At 37.0% G+C, this 12,360-nt stretch overlaps 1 protein-coding gene, 1 long non-coding RNA gene and 1 pseudogene across 6 annotated transcripts in view; all 3 read right to left on the bottom strand.

Moving 5' to 3' along the window:
* The window catches only part of UGGT1 (UDP-glucose glycoprotein glucosyltransferase 1), a 212,574-nt gene that overhangs the window by 170,401 nt on the left and 29,813 nt on the right, over positions 1-12,360 (bottom strand). The gene's annotated exons all lie outside the window — the stretch shown is intronic.
* LOC119003675 (casein kinase I-like) lies at positions 727-2,081 on the bottom strand (annotated as a pseudogene).
* Positions 5,328-11,376, bottom strand: LOC119003692 (uncharacterized). Its single transcript, XR_005070007.1, has 3 exons — positions 11,342-11,376; positions 7,102-7,104; positions 5,328-5,455 (listed from the first exon to the last, which is right to left on the bottom strand). It is a non-coding gene; the product is annotated as an uncharacterized LOC119003692 (long non-coding RNA).

The following is a 12,360-nucleotide window of genomic DNA, read 5'->3' as shown; positions in this document are numbered from 1 at the left end:
GAGCATTAAAATTCTATCCTAGAAGATACCAAAGGACATCCAGGCAATACAGTAGAAAACAAAGCTTACAAATGCCAACTTTAAGTGCCAAAGTATAAGAATGCAGTCCTAATTCAATATAATATGAAAATTAAGTATAATATGCAAATTAATATAAGGTGTTTATATTTATCTAAGCCACATACATACACTTTCAGTTTAAGGTATTAACTAAACTTCTGTGACAAATATGCTTTTTTTATACCAAGAACATTATAGAGCAAATGCAGAATCCTAAGGATAATCTAATAGTCACTAAAAGTTTTAAGTCTTTATGTTTTTAAAGATTTTATTATTTATTTTTTAGAGAAGGGGGATGGGAAGAAAAAAGGGACAGAAACATAGATGTGTGAGAGAACCGTCATCAACCAGTTGCCTCTTACATGCACCTAACTGGGGACCTCACCCACAACCCAGTCATGTGCCCTGAATAGAAACCAAACCAGCAACCCTTCAGTTTGCAGCCTGCACTCAATCCACTGAGCTACACCAGCCAGGGCTTAAGTCTTCACTTTAGATACTCTTATTTTCAGCATGGGTTAGTAGGCAGTCTTTCCTATGTTCAAACACTGGAAACTTTGGTTGTTACCAAACCAGTGGGTTTGCAAATAAGAAGCCAACAATTTTAAGAATGTTTTAAGTGAACAACTTATACCCCCCTCCCCAGGGATGAATAAAACCTAAGAATTCATTTACAACCATCACAACTATGGCTGAATACTGGTCATGACATTCTTCTGAAATGAGATCTCAAAGCAGTATAGTTCAAAGTAAAAGATTTTGGAAAATAATGGCATATGCACAATTTCTCCCCCAATTTGAATGTCAACCATTTAGTTAACTTTTCCATTTGCAAAAATGCAGTAGAAAACTGGACACCGTGTTTCACTATCTCAGTTAATAATATTCATAATTACAGCAGCTACAGCTCAAGAAAGAGGATCACCAATGCTGCCCAGAGCCAGTTTATACTGAAATTAAGTTCTTTACAACAAGAAATGGCTGTCTACAACCACTGGCTAGTATACAGATGAACTGAAATTTCTACATTTGGGGAGAAACAAATGCTGCTCTGATCATCTGCACTGCCTCTTCTGTTCCTCTATTCACGCTTATGAACCTGCTGGGGTTTAGGTCTGTTGACCCCACCCACTTCAAGCTATCTGCTATGCTGCCTGCTGCTTTAACATTGTCCAGTCAAATGTGTAGCCATACTGGTGGTTCAGGGTCCTGAAAAGAACAGCTCCCTAGTTACATGTAACCTGGGGCTTTCAAAAGCACAGCCCACAACAATAGCTTAAGTTCACGGCAAATTCTGCAAGAAACCCCTTACATAAAACTTCAATAGCAGTGGACATCTTTTCACTAATTATTTTCATACTTTCGTTTCCTTGTTGCAGCCTTTATCCTTGCCATAGCAGAGAGTAAACATATCAAAACATAACCTACTGATTCCACGTCAGCTCGCAACACTGTCCATTATCAAGATGTGAGCCAATGCTAACTTACCCAGCAGTGCCAGAGAGTTTTATCTTCTCTGTAATGGTACAGGTTGCCATGTCCTGTTGGTCTCTGTACTTTTGACCAAACCAAAACCAATAAGCCATAACTTATTACAGTTGATGCCCCATACCCATTAGGAAGTCATCTGATTTAATGTCTCTCTATATAAAATTATTTGTGTGCACATATTCAATTCTACTGATCTGCTCAGTTAACTTAAGCTCAGTTTTCATTGTGAACCTTATTGAACAGAAATTGAAGAAGGTCTTCCAGGCTGGCTCCAACAAGATCCATGACTAGCAACCACATTGTATGCTTTTTCCTGACCATACCAATATACATGGGGGATGCCAAGCCCACCTTGAAGAATCTTATAGAACTTGCTTTCCAACAACAACTGGGGATGCCTGGCCTTGAGACTCGGGCTTCACAGCCACTTCCTTGTCATTGGTGATGCTGATTACTAGATAAATGTCCCCAAAGGAGCCAGACCCAATTTTCCATACCAGTTTATATTTCATTCCAACAATGAATTATAAAGACAGAGGCTGAGGCCAAAGACCAATAGTTCCAAAGGGAGGAAGGAGCCTCTGGGACCATCCCCAGAGCAATGCTGGGAGGAAGGTAGCAGGAAATGGAAAACATTGGCTCTTGGCATTATGGGGCCCAGAATCAATCAAGGGGAGACTGATCACCACCAATCAGTCAGGTTTCTTTATGCCAGACCACAGTTTGTGAGGGATTCTTGCAGGATCCAGGCTGAGCCACTTCTTTCTGAGCAACTTCGAGGGCTGGAAAAGGGACGTGGTGAGTTAGAGCAGCTACACTGTGACATCACTGTACCAGTCTGGCCTGCAGGAACCCCTGACACTCTGTCAACTGGGCCATCTTGTTACTCTGGCTTCAGTCCAATACACCGTTATTCTCACAGATGATTTCTGCAGGTGCAATGCAGAAATCTACACCTGCACTGTCTAATATGGTAGCCACCTGAAATATGACTGATGCAGTTGAAGAGCTAATTTTTTTATTTCACTGAATTTTAATTAATTAAAACTAAGTACCCATATATAGCTAGTGGCTACTATATTGGACAGCATAGCTACAGTCCATAAAACCATGTCATAAACACATAGTCAGGTCCAGCCAAGATGGAGGCGTAGGTGGAAACACTGTGTCCCCCTGCAACAACTAAATTTAAATTTAAAGACAGCAAAGTTTTAGAAACAAAAACACAGCCAAAACAGTCCAACAATAACAAACCACTCAACCAGACCGGTAAGAGGGGCAGAGTCAGTGGTACAGCGGGATGGGACTGGAAAGATAGTTCCCTCCGACCAAACCAGGAGCAGAGGCGGAGGCGGTTGGTGGATCCCAGGCGTGGGGTGGCGACAGGAGGATCCAGTGAGGGCACAGGGCAGCTGGCTGACTGTGGTCACACATTCGCGTGCAGATAAACTGGGCGAAGGAGTGAACAGTGAGACAGACCACTCGGGCCAGGGCCTCAGCGGCGGGAATTAGAGCCTAAAAGCACCAACTGGAAAGACTTTCTCGGGGTCGAGGGGCCGGGAGAGGCTCCCAGGCTCACAGAGAGTTCGTTGGAGAGACCCACAGGGTCCTGGAGAGTACATGGGCCCACACACCCAGGAACCGGCACCAGAGGGGCCCAATTTGCTTGTGGGAAGCCGCAGAGGGGACAGAAATCTGAGAGAGAGCCGAGTAGAGCAGAGCGCCATTTTTTCCCCTCTCTGACCACACCCCCACATACAGTGTCACAACCCAAAGACTAGGTCTTCCAGCCCTGGTGAACACCTAAGGCTCCACCCCTCATACATAACAGGTGCGAACAGACCAAACATTATGACTCAAGAACAGCTCAAACCCCAGAGCCTATAATTCTAAGTGACCAAGAAATAGCCAACCTTTCAGATGCACAGTTCAAAATACTGGTGATCAGGATTCTCACAGAATTGGTTGATTTTAGCCACAAATTGGAGGAACATATGAAGGCTAAATTGATTGAAATGAAGGGAAATGCACAGGAAACCAATAGTGATGGAAAGGAAACTGGGACTCAGATCAATGGAGTGGACTAGAAGGAAGAAAGAAACAACCAAACAGAAAAGAAGGAAGAAACAAGAATTCAAAAAAAGGAGGAGAGGCTTAGGAATCTCCAGGTCATCCTTAAACTTTCCAACATCCAAATTATAGGGGTACCAGAAGGAGGAAAAAACAGCCACGAGTGGAAAACTTATTTGAACAAATAATAAAGGAGAACTTCCCCAGTCTGGCAAAGGAAATAGACTTCCAGGAAATCCAGGCAGCTCAGAGAGTGCCAAAGAAGTTGGACCCAAGAAGGAACACACCAAGGCACATTATAATTACACTAGCCAAGATTAAAATGAAGGAGAGAATCCTAGAAGCAGCAAGAGATAAGGGGACAGTCACCTACAAAGGACTTCCCATCAGACTGTCAGCAGATTTCTCAAAAGAGACCTTCCAGGCAAGAAGGGGCTGGAAAGAAGTATTCCAAGTCATGAAATCCAAAGACCTACATCCAAGATTGCTTTATCCAGCAAAGCTTTCATTTAGAATGGAAAGGCAGGTAAAGTGCTTCTCAGATAAGGTCAAGTTCAAGGAGTTCATCATCACCAAGCTCTTATTATATGAAATGTTAAAGGGACTTATCTAAGAAAAAGAAGATAAAAAATATGAAAAGTGAAAGGACAGCAAATTCACAGTTATTAATAACAACACCTAAAACAAAAGCAAACTAAGAGGACAGCTAGATCAGGAGCAGAACCACAGAAATGAAGAACACATGGAGGGTTGGCAACAGGGGAGTGGGAGGAGGAGAAGGGGAGAGAATGTGCAGAGAATAAGTATCCTAGATGGTAGGTAGAAAATAGACAGGGGGGGAGGGCAGGAATACTATGGGAAATACAGAATCTAAAGAACCTGTGACACATGGACATGAATGAAAGGTTGGGAATGGTGGGGGAGGGGTGTGCAGGGTGAAGGGGAGTGAAGGGGGGAATGGGACAACTGTAATGGCATAATCAATAAAATATATTTAAAAGAAAAAAAAGAAACACATAGTCAGGGACAGATAAAATTGTAACCTAGTATTTCAAGTAAGTAAAAATACATTAAGGGAATTATATAAGATGTTCAGAATAACCTAAGTCAAAATCAGAGAAACAGAAAAATGAGGTAACAAGCTCAACAAAAAATTATAAGAAAAATCATTTTAGAAATGAAGACTAAACTAGAATGAGCACAAAACAAACATAAGTAATCATTTAAGATAAATAGGAAAAAAGAAAAAATTTCAATCAATCAATCAATCAATAAATAAGTGATTCACATGAACAAGTATAAAGGACACATGGACAATAACTAAGGGTGGGGGGTGGAAAGGGGAGGGAGGCGGGGAGCATGGGGCGGGGGGCGGGCAGGGTTGGGAATATAAGACAGAAACCTGTACGTGAACAAGAATTAAATAAAAATTATATATAAAAAAAAAGAAATAAAGCAACATGTGATCAAATGGAAAAAAAAAAGATAAACAAGTGATTCAAGAGAAAATAAAAAGTAATAAAGCTAGGCAAAGAAAATTCAACATATAGATGATACCAACTCCAAAGTAAGGAAACAGAACAAATTTAGGTTTTTAAAGAAGCTTTTTGAAAATTAAAAAAAAAGATTTCAAACTCTATATTAAAAAAACATACTGTAGCCCTGGCCAGTATGACTCAGTTGGTTGAGTGTCATCCCATACACCAAAAGGTTGCGGGTTCTATTCCACATCAGATCACATGCCTGTGTTGGGGGTTTGGTCCCTGGTGGGAGCACATACAAAGTACAACCAATAAAGGCACTTACATCAATGTTTCTCTCCCTCTCTTTCTCCCTCCCTTCCCCTCTCTCTAAAATCAATAGCCATGTCCTTGGGTGAGGATTAAAAAAATACTGTATATCTAAAAATTTTGACCCAGAACAATTATTTCTATGCTATATTCTAGTAAAGTATGGCTTTAAATAAAAAGAAGAAAATTCATAAGGCTTCTAGACAAAAAGAACAAGAGACTTTCAAGGGAAAAAAATAATACTGTCATCTTTCTGCAAGAAAAGACTTATATACTGAAAGCAGCCCTGGCTGGTGTAGCTCAGTGGATTGAGCATGGGGCTGTGAAGAAAAGGGTCGCTGGTTCGATTCCCAGTCAGGGCACATGCCTGGGTTGCAGGCCAGGTCCCCAGTACGGGATACATGAGATGCAACTACACATTGATGTTTCTCTCCCACGCTTTCTCCTTCCCTTCCCCTCTCTCTAAAAATAAATAAGTAAATAAATAATATATTTTAAAAAAGACATATACTGAAAGCAAATGAAATAGTATGTTTAAGATAGTCAAACATATTGACTATCTTAATATGTTTAGATAGTCAAAAAAGAAAATTTGAACCAAGTATTTTATATCCGGACTGTTATATAAACATGCAGAACCTGAAGAAATATTGTTTCCATGAGTCCTTCCTGTGGAACCTACCTGTCGGCAGTATCAGAAAAGCCAACTGACTAGACACATTTGGCAAAAGGGCTGGTAGTGAGCATTAAAGATATAAATTATTTACAGAACCAAAACTAAATGAAGATTAAGAAGAATATAATATGAAATAAAGCATCTATGTTCTAGGTAAAATATACTCTAAAGGGGGGATGAATAGGGATCACTAAGTCAAAGAAAATTTTTTTACTGTTTTCAGTAAATGTTATTGTGGCAATAATATGACTACTGTTATTAATGCTACTGTGTATATAATATAGATAAAACAAATAAGTACTATTGAGATAGGCTAATTCTAATCATCCCTTTAAATCCATGAGAACTAAAATTCTCAATGTGGAAGAAAATTGACATACATGTAACAAAGAGCTCCTTATTTAAGTTGAAAATATTCGTATGAACTCATGAAGTATTTCATCTTTACATAGCTTTGTATATTTGGTCTTTAGATAGATATATACAGTTTTTTCCTATCTCTACCCACTTACAAGGCCTAAGAACAATTAACAATCCATTGGCAATGAATATCCCTACTGCCTAGATGTGTTCTTAAACTACCAACCCCCAACCCACCGCTTTAATGAGGCTCTTAGAACAGTGATTTTTAACCTTTTATATCTCATGGTACACATAAACTAATTACTAAAATTTTGTGGCACACCAAAATATATTTTTTGCCAATCTGACAAAAATAGGTATAATTTTGATTCATTCACATGGGACAGTTATTGCTGTGTTGGCTATTGTCATTTTTTTATTTGACAATCTAAGGGAAAAGAGGTCAGTGCCTTTGACTAAATAGTCAAGTATTGCATGTTTTAAAAATTGTTGCAGCACACCAGTGTGCCATGGCACACAGACTGAAAATTGCTAAGAACATAGTGGATCACTATCTAGGGCTAGAGATATACAAAATGAACCTGAAACCAGTTAGCAAAGAAGCAATGAAAACTACTAGGGTGGTATCAAAAGAACTCAGAAGTCTCACACTTCCTGATTTCCCAAACTAGTACTAAGTTAGCAATCAAAACAATATGATACTAACCTAAGTATTGTACAAACATGTAAACCAATGGAACACAATAGAGAGCACAGAAATAAATGCCCATTTATACAGTCAATTGATTTTCAACAACAATGTCAAAACCATTAAATGGAGAAAGGACCAACATTAAAAATGATGAAGGGAAAACTGATTATCTATATGTAAAAGAATGAAGTTGAACTCTAACTCTATACCTTAGTCAAAAATTAATCAAAATGGCCCAAAGACTTAATTTAAGAGCTAATACTACAGAATTCCTTGAAAAAACATAGGAGGAAAACTTCATGACATTGGATTGGGTTATGATTACTTAGATATAACACCAAAAGCACAGACAACAAAAGAATAAATTGGACTTCATCAAAATTAAAAACCTCTGTGTATAAATGGACACTATTAACAGAGTAAATGGGATGGGAGAAAATATTCAGAAAGTATATATCTGATAAGTGATTAATATCCAGAGTATATAAAGAATTCCTACAACTAAACAACAACAAAAACAAACAGTCCAGTTGAAAAACAGGCAAAGGTCTTATATAGACGTATCTCTGAAGAAGATATCAAGATGGCAAACAGGCATGTGAAAAGATGCTCCACATCACTTGTCATCAGGAAAAAGAAAATCAAAACCACAAGATACTAAATGTTCAAAAGCATGCTAGTGAATCAAATTCATTCAGAAGTGACTCACCCACTAGGATAGCCATTATTAAAAAAAATAAAATAACAAGTGTTGGCAAGAATGTGGAAAAACTGGAATCCTGGTGCATTACTGGTAAAGCTCCTTTGGAAAAGACTTTGGTAGTTCCTCAAAATGTTACAAAGAATTATTACATGATCCATGAATTATACTCCCATGTACATAACAAAAAGAATTGAAAGAAGGAATTAAACCAGATACATGTACACCAATGTTTCATAGCAGCATTAATCACAATAGCCAAAAGGCAAGAACCTATCCATATGTTCATCAGCTGAGAAATGGGTAATCAAAATGTGTTATATGCATACAACAGACTATTACTCAGCCATAAAAAGAAACGAAATTCTTATAAACACTACAGCACTCATGAACCTGAAAAACATTATGCTATAATAAGCCAGAAGAAAAAAGATAAACAATGTATGATTCCACTTTTAGTCAGTATCTAGGATGGGCAAATTCAGAGATAGAAAGTAGAATGGTGATTGCCAGGGACTGGAGGGAAGATGAAAGGAATAAGGAATTATTTAATGAGTACAGAATTTCAGTTTTACAAGATAAAAGTAGTTCTGGAGATGGAGGTGGTAATGACTGTGCAACAATATAAATGTATTACATACCAATGAACACTTAAAATGGATGTAATGATAAGTTTTATTTTACATATATTTTACCACAATAAAAAAAGTTAAAAACTAACTAGTCAAAAAAAGGATGATAGTGAATCAGTTGCATTTTTATATACCAATAATCAACTATTAGGAAGGGAAACTAAGAAAACAATCCCATTTACAATTGCACCAAAAAACATGGAATACTAAGAAATAAATTTAACCAAGGAGGTAAAAGACCTGTATCAGAAAATTATAAGACACAGAAAAAAGAAACTGAAGAAGACACAAATACATGGAAATACATATTGTATTGATGAGTAGGAAGAATTAACATTGTTAAAATGACCATACTACCTGAAGCAATCTATATAGTCAATGCAATTAACAAAATAACAATGATGTATTTCACAGAACTAGAAAAAAAATTCAAAAACTTACATGGAATCACAAAAGACCCTGAATAATCACAGTAATCTTGAGAAAGAAGCACAAAGTTGGAGAAATCACACTACCTGATATCAAACTATACTACAAGACCACAGTAATCAAAACACCATGGTACTGGCATAAAAACAGATATAGATCAGTGGAACAGAATAGAGAGCCCAGGAATAAACCCATGCCTATAGTCACTTGATACTAGACAAAGGAGGCAAGAACAAATGATGGGGTAAAGACAGTCTATGCAATAAATGGTGTTGGGAAAATTGGACAGATACATGCAAAAATAATTAAACTAGACCACCTTCTTATGCCATATACAAGAATAAACTCAAAATGGATTAAAGACTTAAATGTGAGACTCAATACCATAAAAATTATAGTAGAAAACATAGGCAGTAGAATATTGTTTCTCTTCATAATATTTTTTATTTATCTCCTCAGGCAAGGGGAAAAATAAAAAATAAAAATATGGACTACATCAAACTAAAAAGTCTTTGCACAGCAAAGGAAACCATCAACAAAATGAAAAGACAACCCACTGAATGGGAGAACACATTCACCAATAATACATCTAATAAGGTGCTAATATCCAGAATTTATGAAGAACTCATACAGCTCAACACCAAGAAAACAAACAATGCAATTAAAAAATGGGCAAAGGACCTGAATAGATACTTCTCCAAAGAGAACAAATGGCCAATAAATGTATGAAAAGATGCTCAATATCATTAATCATCAGATAAATGCATATTAAAACCACAATGCAATATCACCTTACACCTGTCAAAATGGCTATCATCAATAAATCAACAAACAAGTGTTGCTGAGGATGTGGAGAAAAGGGAACCTCTGTGCATCGTTGGTGGGAATGCAGACTGGTGCAGTCACTGTGGAAAACACAAAGGTTCCTCAAGAAATTGAAAATGGAACTGTCTCATGACCCACCAAGCCCACTTCTGGGAACATATCCTAAGAATCCTGAAACACCAACTCAAAACAATATGTGCACCTCTATATTCATAGCAGCATTATTTACAATAGTCAAGCTATGGAAGCAATGCAGGTACATCAATAAACAAGTGGATAAAAAAGCTGTGGTACTTATATACAATGGACTATCACTAAGCCGTTAAAAAGAACAAAATCTTACCATCTGTGACAGGGAGGATGGACCTACAGGGTATTAGGCTAAGTGAAACAGAGTCAGTCAGGGAAAGCAAATATCACATGATTTTACTTATATGTGGAGTCTAGAGAACAATATAAATAAACAAACAAAAGCAGAAAAGCAGAGATACAGAGAAGAGATTGATGGCTGCCTGAGGGGAAGGCTATTCAGAGGACTGGGTGAAAAAGGTGAAAGGATTGAGAAGTACAAATTGGTATTTACAAAATAGTCATGGGGATGTAAAGTACAGTATAGGAAACATAGTCAATAATATTGTCATAACTACATATGGTGTCAGGTGGGTACTGTACTGGAAACATAATGGGGAACAGTTTGTAAAGTGTCTAACTGGCTAATCACTATGCTATATACCTGAAACTAATACCAAATAATATTAAATGTAAACTGTAATTTTAAAATGTTTAAATAAAAAATAAAAATAATTCAAAGTAGAATACATGTTATATTGATCAAAGTCACCCAAACAAACTTAATTTTTAAAAACATATGTTCTTCCAAGAAAAACAAAAAGGATGCTAGTGAATCAAACTTGTTTAGAAACATGGGAAATAAAAGGAAAGAATCAAACATGTATTCTGCCTGCTCTACATGAACAGCACAACATCGTACTAGCTAAAGAGAGTATGTGCTTTTTTACATACATTTTCCAAGATCAAATGAAAAAGACAATATAATCAGAGATTCCCCACTTTATAATCCTCAAAAATTCATGGATTAAACATAGAGCAGCAATGACTGCTAAAATAAAGAAAGAAACCAGATATTCGGTACCTCCTCAGGGAATAACAGAACACCACCTGCAGACTTGCCAAACAAATAAAACATAGTTCTGATCAAACCTCTGGACCCAGCTACCAATTTGCAGGGAACAAATTGAATAAATTGTTCAACAATTTTAACTTAATTAACAATTTTAATTTTAATTCCAGGGAACAGAATAAATTGAACCACATCATGAATATATGATCAACAAAATGCAGATTGTGAAAAAATTTATAGGGCAAACAAGTCCAAGTTACTCAACAAAAAAGAATGGGAATAAGAAAGAGACTATAAATTATCAAAAAAAATTTAAATGGCCCTGGCTGGTGTAGCTCGGTAGATTGAGCACAGGCCTGTAAAGCAAAGGGTCGCTGGTTCAATTCCCAGGCAGGGCACATGCCTGGGTTGTGGGCCAGGTACCCAGTAGGAGACACATGAGAGGCAACCACACAATGATGTTTCTTTCCCACTCTTTCTCCTTCCCTTCCCCTCTCTGTAAAAAATAAATAAAATATTTATATAAAATATTTATTTAAAATTTTAAATGGACAAGATTAAACTCTATTTTGTGGAGATGCACTCTTAGGCAATAAAATGATAAACACGGCAAGTGATATGAACCAAAATCAAGAAAATGGTTCCTTTGGGAAGGCTAATGTCACCTATGATGGGGACAGAGCACATGAAGGCTTTACAGGGTGTCTAAGTTCTAGGTCTTTAACTGGGTAAAAATTACAAGAGGAATTTTGTAACTCTGTCACAATTCATTATTATAGTTTTTGTCCGGGATTTTCTATATCTGTATTACTTTATAATAAAAAATGGTTTTAAAATGAACATTTCCTTCCCAGTCAGGGCACATGCCTAGGTTGCAGGCCAGTTCCCAGTTCCTGGCGGGGGATGCACAAGAGGCAACCATACATTGATATTTCTCTCTCTCTCTCTCTCCTTCCCTTCCCCTCTAAGATAAATAAATTAAAATATTTTTTAAAAAATTAACATTTCTTTTACATCAAGTATACAATTGGTGTATACACCTTTGATTCTCTTGCTCTTTTTTACAATAGAAGTTTGTTCACCTCAAAATGCAACAAGATCCAAAATTGCATTAAGTTGGCCCAGTTTTAAAGTCTCTCTTGAAGTTTCTCCTTCCCTCTTTCATTTTCCTTTTAACTTATTTGTTGAAGAGATAAAATCATTTTACTATAAAATCTCTTCCATGCTGGATTTTCCTGACTACCCCTGCAATACTGCCTCACATTCCTCCCCCCATCTATTTCCTGTGCACTGCTTTGGGATCTACAGGCTCTGATGAAAGTCAGGGTCAATTGGTTTAGCAAAACTGTACCTTCTAGGCTGTGTTGTATATGTAGTCTGGTAGTCTCTTTCTTGTATGCATATTATTTTTTTATTTCTTAAATTAAAATAAGTACAAATTATAATTTTATAATCTATGGTTTGAAGACTGAATATTGATTTTGCTTGTTCT

The sequence above is a fragment of the Sturnira hondurensis genome, unplaced genomic scaffold (genome assembly GCF_014824575.4).
Source record: "Sturnira hondurensis isolate 20B ecotype Veracruz unplaced genomic scaffold, ASM1482457v3 Scaffold0001304, whole genome shotgun sequence".
NCBI classification, from domain to species: Eukaryota; Metazoa; Chordata; class Mammalia; order Chiroptera; family Phyllostomidae; genus Sturnira; species Sturnira hondurensis.
This window is presented reverse-complemented; position numbering and strand designations above follow the sequence as displayed.